An 11,768-nucleotide genomic window follows, 5' to 3' on the forward strand; every position below is an offset into this window, starting at 1 on the left:
GAATTCTCGGCATGTAAAATAGCCTTGATAATTATGGCATTCTCTGTAAAGAGCACGTTCGACGTATCAATCAGAACATAGCGGAAACAGTTTCGTCCTACCTTCTTCGGTATTGGCCTATTCCATAATCTATATTCCGTCTTCACGACTGATTGACATATACACATTGGAATTAATTGCCAGGGGCTTTATTCAGCCACAAATATTCAAAAACAGAAAGTCCAAACACTTTCATAGTACACTTCGGCGTCCCGAATACCGCATTATATGCATCGGCTCCGAATCATGTCTTTGGTCAATAGTTGGGTTGCCCGGCTCATGTGGTTACCACCTTACGTTCCGCTCGTTCGGCTAAGGTAGTAAAGGGAGAACAACTGCGATTGTGTTTCGGGCTCATTCGGTCAAATACCTCAGTAGAGAAAGGCGAAAATTGACTGTCATGATACGGCGAGAGTTGGTCAGCGGTTCGGTGACTTATTAAAATCTTTTCATGATTTTTCTTTCCGTATTACACGAAGGACTGGCCTTCACCCGACCAGGCGTCTAAAGCACCCACGTTTGGATAGCCGAACAACACCAGGGGTTAAGCCTATAATCCCATTGTCAAACTCATATGGCTAAGTGAGAGTAGTAAATCCGCATAGTCTGATTGCCTAGTTCGCTACACGATCACCTCCTTTACGGACCAACACGTTGGGACAAGAGTGATCGCGTGCGATTCCAAACATCCCCGTAGTATCTACGTGGGGGCTGGAGCCGACGACTGACAAACTTTCAAATATAACAAACGGCCGCACAGGAGGAAAATAATTTGAGATAAACAAGCACAAGTATATTACAAAAATCCTCGCTTCATAATACAAAGTTTGGGTGGCTCAGATACATTCATTTCAAACATAATGTCCTTCGAGCATTGACCCCCTGTCAAACGGGCACCCTCCAGGACGTCCTTGAAGTATTGCTCTGGCTTGCGGTAGTCCTTGCCTTCAGGTGGACCCTCGATGGCCACAACGGCGGCCTTCATCTTCGTCCAATGCATCTTGACACGGGCAAAGGCCATCCACGCGCCCTCTATGCACGTCGAGCGCTTCACAGCCTCCACTCGGGGCAAGGCGTCGCTGAGCCGCTTGGCCAGACCGAAGTAACTGCTAGGAATGGGTCCGGCTGGCCAAGCTAGAGTATAAGGTCCTTCTTGGCCAAACCGGACATCCTCCTGCATCATTTGGTTGTTTAGCAGCGCTGGCCGCTCTGGCACCAAGTACTGCGACCAGAAGAGCTTCTCTGTTGCGTTCCCTTCTTGGGCCCGGAAATACCGTGCGGCGTCGACCGCACTCCTTGGGAGATCAGCAAAGGCGTCTGGAGAACTCCATAGTCGATTAAGTAAGGCATATCTCCGACCACCAAAAATACTCTGTAAAAGAAAGGGCTTACTAGTCGCTATTTGTCCATCTTGCTTGATCTCCTCGCGAGCCACACGGGGCTCGGTCCGTGCCTCCTTGGCCTCTTGAAGAGCCTTGGTGAGATCGTCCGCCTATGCCTTATTTTTCTCCTCTAGAGTCTTTCACTTATTGGCGGCATCTTGGAGCTCCTGCTCCACTTCTTTCACCCGCTCCTCATACTTGCGGCGGGTAACCTGCTCGGCCTCTAAAGCCGCAGCCACTTTGTCAGCGGCCGCTTGGCTCGCTGCTACCTCTTGAGCATGCGTTGGTTTTCCCTTGAAGAGGAAAGGGTGATGCAGCAAAGTAGTGTAAGTATTTCCCTCAGTTTTGAGAACCAATGTATCAATCCAGTAGGAGGTAACACGCAAGTCGCCTAGTACCTGCACAAACAAACAAGAACCTCGCAACCAATGCGATAAAGGGGTTGTCAATCCCTTCATGGTCACTTATGAAAGTGAGATCTGATAGAGATAATAAGATAAATATTTTTGGTATTTTTGTTGTATAGATTGGAAAGTAAAGATTGCAAAATAAACTACTATAGAAATAGCAAATTGATAGGAAAATAATATGATGGAAGATAGACCCGGGGGCCATAGGTTTCACTAGTGGATTCTCTCAAGATAGCAAATTCTACGGTGGGTGAACAAATTACTGTCGAGCAATTGATAGAAAAGCGAATAGTTATGAGAATATCTAGGCATGATCATGTATATAGGCATCACGTCTGCGACAAGTACACCGAAACGATTCTGCATCTACTACTATTACTCCACACATCGACCGCTATCCAGCATGCATCTAGAGTATTAAGTTCATAAGAACAGAGTAACACATTAGGCAAGATGACATGATGTAGAGGGATAAACTCAAGCAATATGGTATAACCCCCATCTTTTTAGCCTCGATGGCAACAATACAATACGTGCCTTGCTGCCCCTACTGTCACTGGGAAAGGACACCGCAAGATTGAACCCAAAGCTAAGCACTTCTCCCATTGCAAGAAAGATCAGTCTAGTAGGCCAAACCAAACTGATAATTCGAAGAGACCTGCAAAGATATTTAAATCATGCATAAAAGAATTCAGAGCAGAATCAAATATTGTTCATAGATAATCTTGGTCATAAACCCACAATTCATCGGATCTCAAAAAACACACCGCAAAAAGAATTACATCGAATAGATCTCCAAGAGAATCGAGGAGAACTTTGTATTGAGATCCAAAGAGAGAGAAGAAGCCATCTAGCTAATAACTATGGACCCGAAGGTCTGTGGTAAACTACTCACACATCATCGGAGAGGCTATGGTGTTGATGTAGAAGCCCTCCGTGATCGATTCCCCCTGCAGCGGAGCGCCGGAAAAGGACCCAAGATGGGATCTCACGTGTACAGAAGGTTGTGGCGGTAGAAATAGGGTTTTGTGGTGCTCCTGGATGTTTTCGGGGTATATGGGCATATATAGGAGGAAGAAGTACGTCGGTGGAGCTGCAAGGGGACCACGAGGGTGGGGGCACGCCTACCCCCCTGGGCGCGCCCTCCTGCCTCGTGGCCTCCTCGCTTCTTTCTTGACGTCCACTCCAAGTCTCCTGTATCACGTTTGTTCCAAAAAACTCTCCCGAAGGTTTCATTCCATTTGGATTCCGTTCGATATTCCTTTTTTGCGAAACACTGAAATAGGAAAAAAGAATAGCAATTTGCACTGGGCCTTTGGTTAGTAGGTTAGTCCCAAAAGTATATAAAAAGGTATATTAAAGCCCATTAAACATCCAAAACAGATAATATAATAGCATGGAATAATCAAAAATTATAGATATGTTGGAGACGTATCAAGCATCCCCAAGTTTAATTCCTGCTCGTCCTCGAGTAGGTAAATGATAAAAACATATTTTTTGATGTGGAATGCTACCTAGCATAATTCTCAATGTAATTTTCCTTATTGTGGTATGAATGTTCAAATCCGAAAGATTCAAGACAAAAGTTTAATATTGACATAAAAATAATAATACTTCAAGCATACTAACAAAGCAATCATGTCTTCTCAAAATAACATGGCCAAAGAAAGTTATCCCTACAAAATCATATAGTCTGGCTATGCTCTATCTTCATCACACAAAGTATTTAAATCATGCACAACCCTGATGACAAGCCAAGCAATTGTTTCATACTTTTGATGTTCTCAAACTTTTTCAATCTTCACCCAATATATGAGCGTGAGCCATGGACATAACACTATAGGTGGAATAGAATGGTGGTTGTGGAGAAGACAGAAAGGGAGAAGATAGTCTCACATCAACTAGGCGTATCAACGGGCTATGGAGAAGCCCATCAATAGATATCAATGTGAGTGAGTAGGGATTTCCATGCAATGAATGCACTAGAGCTATAAGTGTATGAAAGCTCAACAAAAGAAAGTAAGTGGGTGTGCATCCAACTCGCTCGCTCATGAAGACCTAGGGCATTTTGAGGAAGCCCATCATTGGAATATACAAGCCAAGTTCTATAATGTAAAATTCCCACTAGTATATGAAAGCGACAACATAGGAGACTCTTTATCATGAAGATCATGGTGCTACTTTGAAGCACAAGTGTGGTAAAAGGATAGTAGCATTGTCCCTTCTCTCTTTTTCTCTCATCATTTCTCTACTTTGAAGATCATGGTGCTAGTTTTGGCCTCCTTGCCCTTCTTCTTGGTCTTCTTCTCCGGTGCCTGGTACGGCGCCGGAACCAGCATCCTCGTTAGTAGAGGAATGGCTGGGTCTTCGGGTAGCGGAGCCGGATACTTGATCCGCTCCACCTTCTTTGTCCAGCCCTAAGGAGAGAATGAAAGGCTAAGCATACCCTTTTGATTTACGAGTTGAAGTTATGTTCGGAAATCAGAAAACTTACTGGAGTGGCCGAATGAGCGCAGTCGAGGCTGATGTCTTCGGTCGTCTCCGGCCAAGACTTCTGGGCCTTGAGAAGCAGCTTCCAGATCTCTTTGTGTGTCGTGCCGAAGAATTGCTGCAGGGTCCGAGGGCCAGCAGGATTGAACTCCCACATGTGGAGAGGCCGACTCTGGCAGGGGAGAATCCGGCGTTAAAAGCATCACCTGGATCACATCAGCAAGGCTGGTGTTCTTCTCCATCATATTTTTGATGTGCTTCTGTCGCATCATCACCTCATCGGCCGACGCCCAATCCAGGACCTTGTTAACCCACGAGGCGAGCCGCATTGGGGGTCCGGACCTAAAATCGGGAGCGGCCACCCAGTTGGCACCGCGGGGTTCGGTGATGTAGAACCACTCTTGCTGCCATATCTTGACTATCTCCATGAAGGCCCCTTTTGGCCAGGTGACGTTGCGAAGCTTGCTCACCATGGCGGCTCCGCAGTCTGCGTTCTCCCCATCAACCACCTCCGGCTTCACGTTGAAGACCTTAAGCCATAGGCCGAAGTGGGGGAGAATGCGGAGGAGTGCCTCGCACACGACGATGAACACCGAAATGTGGAGAAAGGAATTTGGGGCTAGATCATGGAAATCTAGCCCGTAGTAGAACATGAGGCCGCAGACGAAGGGGTGGAGAGGAAACCCTATTCCGTGGAGGAAGTGGGGGATGAACACCACCCTCTCATTGGGCTCCGGAGTGGGGATGATCTATTTTTTGGCAGGGAGCCGGTGCGCGATGTTCGCGGCCAAGTACTCTACTTCTCGGAGTTCCTTGATGTTCCTCTCCGTGACGGAGGAAGCCATCCACTTGCCCTACGAGCCGACTCCGACCATGGTTAGAGGGGTCGGGCGGTGGAAAGGGCTGAGAGCTTGGGCGCTAGAGCTCGAGGACGGGAAGGCTGAGGAAGGAAGAAGGCGTGGGGTAAAGAATGGATTTTATCTGCTTATATAGGCAGTGAATATCAAGCGCGCCCCACTAGCCTTAAAACTCGCCTATTCCCAAGGGGTCGTGCACTAAAAAAATACACTTCCGTGATGATACGTGTTTGTCACAGTAGGTCACGTTTTCTGTCATGCATGTACATCCATGACGATTTTATGACAGAATCAAGATAGACATACATGTGTTGTCGTAGAAGTGTTCCATGACATTACCAAAATTATCATTACGGAAGTGTCCACTTCCATGACGATAAATCATGCGCCATAGAAGTACTTTCATCAAGGGTGACCGACACATGGCATCCACCGTAACTGGTCGCCGTTAAGCTATCGGGTCCGGTTTTGGATCCGATAACCCATTAACAGCCCGGACCATTGAGGATTTTCCATGTGTAAAATTGTCATTGGCCGGAGGAAACACGTGTTGGCTCACCGTTGGGACAGATGTCATCCATTCATTGGACATGAGGCGCCTATGACACGTCGACACGTGGCACGGCCCAACAGAGGCCCATTCCTGTGAAAAGGCCGGCCCATTTGACTTGGTCAAAAGGTAACGGGCCGGCCCACGGAAAGCCTATTAACGACTCGTTCATATATAGCCCATTTACGGCCCGCTAACTCACGACACGGTATGGCCTATCGGAATTAAGCCAATTGCTTCATCTGGGCCGTCCAATATGATTCTAGTCCGTTGTAACTTCTGGCCCATGTATGGCCCATGATGTCTTTCGGCCCATACGAGGCCATTTGTAACTCTTGGCCCATTAACAGCCCGTGGTGAATCTGGCCCACAATGAACAGTGTACCGCTTTATACCCATTAACGACCCATTATTCCATTAGGCCGTTTCCAACCCGTGTTATGTTTCGGCCTTCTCAGGCCCATTTATTCTTGGACTTATTTCCAGCATTCGGTTACTTATGGCTCATTACTGGCCTTTTCTGCTTGTGGGTCAAACTCAGCCCGTGGTTACAATCGGCCCATTAATCCGTTGGGTCGTTTTCATAGTGTCATCAAATACGACCGATTAACGACGGTCCGTTATGGTCGGCCCATGAACAGAAGATTCCAAATCTAGCCCGTTTACGTCATAATGCGGTATGTTATTGGCCCATGTTTGGCCGATCGATCATATGGCTCGTAGAAGGCCCATTGATGCTACGTCCCGTAGAAGGCTCATTGTTTATACGGCCCTTAGAAGGCCCAATGTTTCTACGGCCCGTAGGAGGCCCATGGTAACTACAGTAAATATGTAGCCCATGGTTATTGTGGCCTAGTTTAAAAAAAATAGGTTATTGCGGCCACTAGCAAACCGCGGAAAAAGAACTGCACTGACTACAAGCAAAAAAATAAACAAGACAACAAGGAAATAAATAAGAAAGCAACTTACGCTAGGCTATCACGGCTATTACACATATTGCATCCACTAGGCATCAAAGTTCGACACCAGTGCAAATATAGGGAACAAAGCCGCATATCATATACACTAGTTGTCAAAGTTGGCGACCAGTGCAAATAAACGCCGCAGCAAAACAAGTCCAGAACTGAAACCACTTCAGAAGAGCTCAAGAAACAATATCCTGGGTACCCATAATGCTGGCAAGATGCTTAGCAAGATTATTAACTTTCTCTTGATTGGCGCTTAAATCCTCCAACGCTTGCTGTTGCACCAGAAAGTATGCATCTGAATTCTGCAGGGACTTCCTCAGTCCTTCAGCTTCCTGTCACAGTGATACGTCTCCAACGTATCTATAATTTTTGATTGTTCCATGTTGTTATATTATCAATCTTGGATGTTTTATAATCATTTTATAGTCATTTTATATCATTTTTGGTACTAACCTATTGACATAGTGCCAAGTGCCAGTTCTTGTTTTTCCGTGTTTTTTACATCGCAGAAAATCAATATCAGACGGAGTCCAAATGCCGCAAAACATTACGGAGATTTTTTATGGACCAGAAGGAACATGTTGGGCCCTGGTTGCACCTGGGGGGAGTCCCGAGGAGGGGACAACCCACCAGGGCACGCTAGGAGGCCCATGCGCACCCTGGTGGGTTGTGCCCACCTCGGGTGCCCCCCGGACCGCCTCTTTGCTCTATAAATACCCCCAAAATCCCAGAACCCTAGGGGAGTCGATGAAATATTCATCCAGCCGCCGAAGAGTTGAGAACCACCAGATCTAATCTAGACACCATCTCGGATGGGGTTCACCATCTCCATTGGTGCCTCTCCGATGATGCGTGAGTAGTTCTTTGTAGACCTTCGGGTCCGTAGTTAGTAGCTAGATGGCTTCATCTCTCTCTCTTGATTCTCAATACAATGGTCTCTTGGAGGTCCATATGATGTAACTCTTTTGCGGTGTGTTTGTTGGGATCGATGAACTTTGAGTTTATGATCAGATCTATCTTTTTATATCCATGAAAGTTATTTGAGTTTCTTTGATCTCTTATATGCATGATTGCTTATAGCCTCGTATTTCTTCTCTGATATTTGGGTTTTGTTTGGCCAACTTGATCTATTTATCTTGCAATGGGAAGAGGTGCTTTGTAGTGGGTTCGATCTTACGATGCTTGATCCCAGTGACAGAAAGGGAAACGACACGTATGTATCGTTGCTACTAAGGATAAAACGATGGGGTCTATCTCTACATAGATAGATCTTGTCTACATCATGTCATCGTTCTTATTGCATTACTCCGTTTCTCCATGAACTTAATACACTAGATGCATGCTGGATAGCAGTCGATGTGTGGAGTAATAGTAGTAGATGCAGGCAGGAGTCGGTCTACTAATCTTGGACATGATGCCTATATAATGATCATTACCTGGATATCGTCATAATTATTTGAGGTTCTATCAATTGCCCAACAGTAATTTGTTTACCCACCGTTTGCTATTTTTCTCGAGAGAAGCCACTAGTGAAACCTACGGCCCCCGGGTCTTCTTTCTCATATATTTTCCTTTGCGGTATACTTTTATTTGCTTTTATTTTCAGATCTACTAAACCAAAAACCCAAAAATACTTTGCTGCAATTTTCCCTTATTTATTTTATTTGGCATTCGATCTATCAATCTACTACAAATTTATCTCACGTCTGTTTGCCTATCTTGAGGCACCGTACCCCGAAAGGGATTGACAACCCCTTTAACACATTGGGTTGCAAGGATTTGTTATCTGTGTGCAACGGCTGTTTACGTTGTGTTGTTTGGTTCTCCTACTGGTTCGATAACCTTGGTTTCATATCTGAGGGAAATACCTACCACCGATGTGCTGCATCATCCCTTCCTCTTTGGGGAAATACCGACGTAGCTTCAAGCGACATCAAAAGGAATTTCTGGCGCCGTTGCCGGGGAGGATCTTTAACATATACTAGGTTCCTAATCACAAATCTCATCTCCTCGAAATTTACATTATTTGCCATTTGCCTCTCGTTTTCCTCTCCCCCACTTCACAAAAATTTGTCGTTTTATTCGCCCCTCTTTTCGTTCGTCGTTTTCTTATCAGATCTGTTTTTGTGTGCAATTTTATTTGCCGTTATTATCATTATGGATAGCTCTTCCTCTATTGCTTGCACTCCTGAGAACGAGGTTCTCAACTTTAAACAAAGGGGAGGAGAAAATTTAAAAGATGCTTGGTATAAGATTTGCAATGCTCATAATAGATCTACACATAAGCAATCCACCGTTGTTCTTATTCGTTGTTTTTATGTTGGCATCACCACTTGGTATAGATTCGTCCTTGATACGATTACTGGTGGAAATTTCTTGACGTGTCCTTCTCTTGATGCCTTTAATGTTATGGGAAATTTAGTGGGCTCACCACCACTTACGATTAATGAAACAACTTTGACTCTTAAGCATGTTATGGAAAGACTAGATGCTACTGAAAAGAAAATGCTCATCGAAGATCATATGGAAATTATAGATAAAAAGATTCGTAATTATTCTACCAATATTGGGTCAAAAGTGGGAGATATTCTTAAGTTGTTAAAAGAGAAGGGTACCTTAATCCATGAAAGAATAGAAGAAAGTCCATCTCGGATTGATAAATTAGAAGAAATCTTTAGTAATCTAAGCATGACTTTTACTTCCGCTAAAACTATCAAGAAAACTCCCATAAGGAGGGGTAGATCCAAGAACAAGGGTGCAACTTCTAGTAATAGTAATAATGGAGATATTAATATGATTAGTGTTCACCCGGATTTTGTTGAAGAGATAAGAGATCCTTTTTGCAAGAATGAGATATTTGAATTTATTCCTAGAAGTGTTGTTATTGAAAATCTTTATGCTAAATCTTTGATGGATTCTAAGTGTTTGATTGAAGAGTTGGACAAGGATGACGAAACTTAGATCCTTGCTTTATGCCTAGCTAAGGGCATAAAACTATAGCGCTTGTTGGGAGGCAACCCAACGAATAAATTTTCTTTTTTGCTTTTTGCTTCCTGTTTTGGTGTGTTAGCACAATTATGCTACTGTTATGATTGTCTTTTTTATGTTTTAATTAGTGTTTGTGCCAAGTAAAGCCTTTAGGATCTTCTTGGGTGATAGTTGTTTGATCTTGCTGAAAAAACATAAACTTATACGCTCATGAAATAAATTTTTGTTTTTTACCAGAGAGCGATAAATACCCATTCCACTTGCAGTAGATCTATTTGCAAACTCAGGTCGTGCTAATTGTTCAGAATTTTTGGAGTTATAGAAGTATTCGAAATAGTCAGATTGCTACAGACTGTTCAGTTTTGACAGATTCTGTTTTCTTTGTGTTGTGTGCTTATTTTGATGGTTCTACGGTTTTCTTTGATGAGTTTTTGCCATAGAAAAGTTGGAATACAATAGATATAATACAAAAACAAAATATGAATTGGTTTGATACAATACTTATATTAGTGATTTATTATTCTTATACTAACGGATCTCACGAAGGTTTTGTTGAGTTTTGTGTGATTGAAGTTTGCAAGTTTTGGGTTATCTTACGATGGATGAAGGAAGGATGGAAGAGCCTAAGCTTGGGGATGCCCCGGCATCCCAAGATTTTATCCAAAAATGAGCAACCAACTAAGCTTGGGGATTCCCCCGAGTGGCATCCCCGCTTTCTTCCAATGATCATCGGTACTTTACTTGAAACTATATTTTTATTCGTCACATGATATGTGTTTTGCTTGGAGTGTCTTGTATGATATGAGTCTTTGCTTGTTTTATTTTGTGTTTTAAGTTATCAATCCTTGCTGGACACACCTATTTGAGAGAGAGAAAATTATGTCATGACTTGTTAGAATTGCTCTCTATGCTTCACTTAAATTTTTATGAGCAATGGACCTGCTCTAGTGCTTCATTTATATCTTTTTGAGCACGGTGTGCTTTAGTATTTTTTAAGAAATGCTCTCTTGCTTCAGTTAGATTTATTTGAGAGTTAGTAAAATTTTCAAGAAATTCTCTCTTGCTTCACTTAAATTAATTTGAGAGAAAGGGAAATATATTATATGCTCATGATCTTCACTTATATTTGTTGGAGCTTGTCAAAAGCAATACATGAAAATTAGTCCCAAAGTGATAGATATCTAAAAAGGATATAATAAAACTTTCATGAAAATTATTGGACAGAATAAACTTGATTCTTAGTAATAGTTGTGAGATATGATGATGTGATATGTGAGTCATCTTGATGAGTAATTATGCTTTAGTACGAATATTGGTGTTAAGGTTTGTGATTCCCTATGCAAGTACGAAAGTCAATAGTCATGCAATGAAATTATACCCTACTTATGGTGCATTATTCGGTGTTATTTATGCTTAATGCCTGCTTATGAGATTATTCGTTTCTTAGTTGGTCGCTTCCTAATCTTTTGCTAGCCTTCATTTTGCACTAAGTATGATGACAACTTGTGCATCCAAAAAACCTTTAACCCAGTTTTGCCACATGAGTCCACTATATCTACCTATATGCGGTATTCTTTTGCCGTTCTAAGCAAATTTGCATGTGCCATCTCCAATTTTCAAAATAAACTTCTCTTTTGTGTGTTTGTTTCGCTCGCGGAGCGGTGAGGGGTGGCTAATATTTTCCATGCTAGATGTGTTATTCTCAAGATGAGTGTTTATTCACTTGTCATTGCACGAGAGTAAAGCAAAGGTATTAGGGATACCCAGTCCCGAAATGCAAAAAAATTGAATTTACTTTATGTTGTCAAATAATAAATTCCTTGGAAAGTGTTGGTATGGAGGGCAACCGTGGATACGGCTAGCCAGGGAAAGTGAAAGTATGGTGGAAAAAGGAATAAACTTTATTTTCTATTTGGGAACAGCCTATGATATATCTATGCATGGAAAGTATTGGGGACTCTAAGTCGTTTTCGTTGGTGGGATGGATACACCTCCCAAAATGTTTTTATCTCTAAGTTTTTCTCTTTGACGTCTGGCACCTCTACAAATCCCTACTTCCCTCTGCGAAGGGCCCTTCTTTTACT

This window comes from Triticum urartu, chromosome 7 (assembly GCF_003073215.2).
Source record: "Triticum urartu cultivar G1812 chromosome 7, Tu2.1, whole genome shotgun sequence".
In the NCBI taxonomy this organism is placed as follows: Eukaryota; Viridiplantae; Streptophyta; class Magnoliopsida; order Poales; family Poaceae; genus Triticum; species Triticum urartu.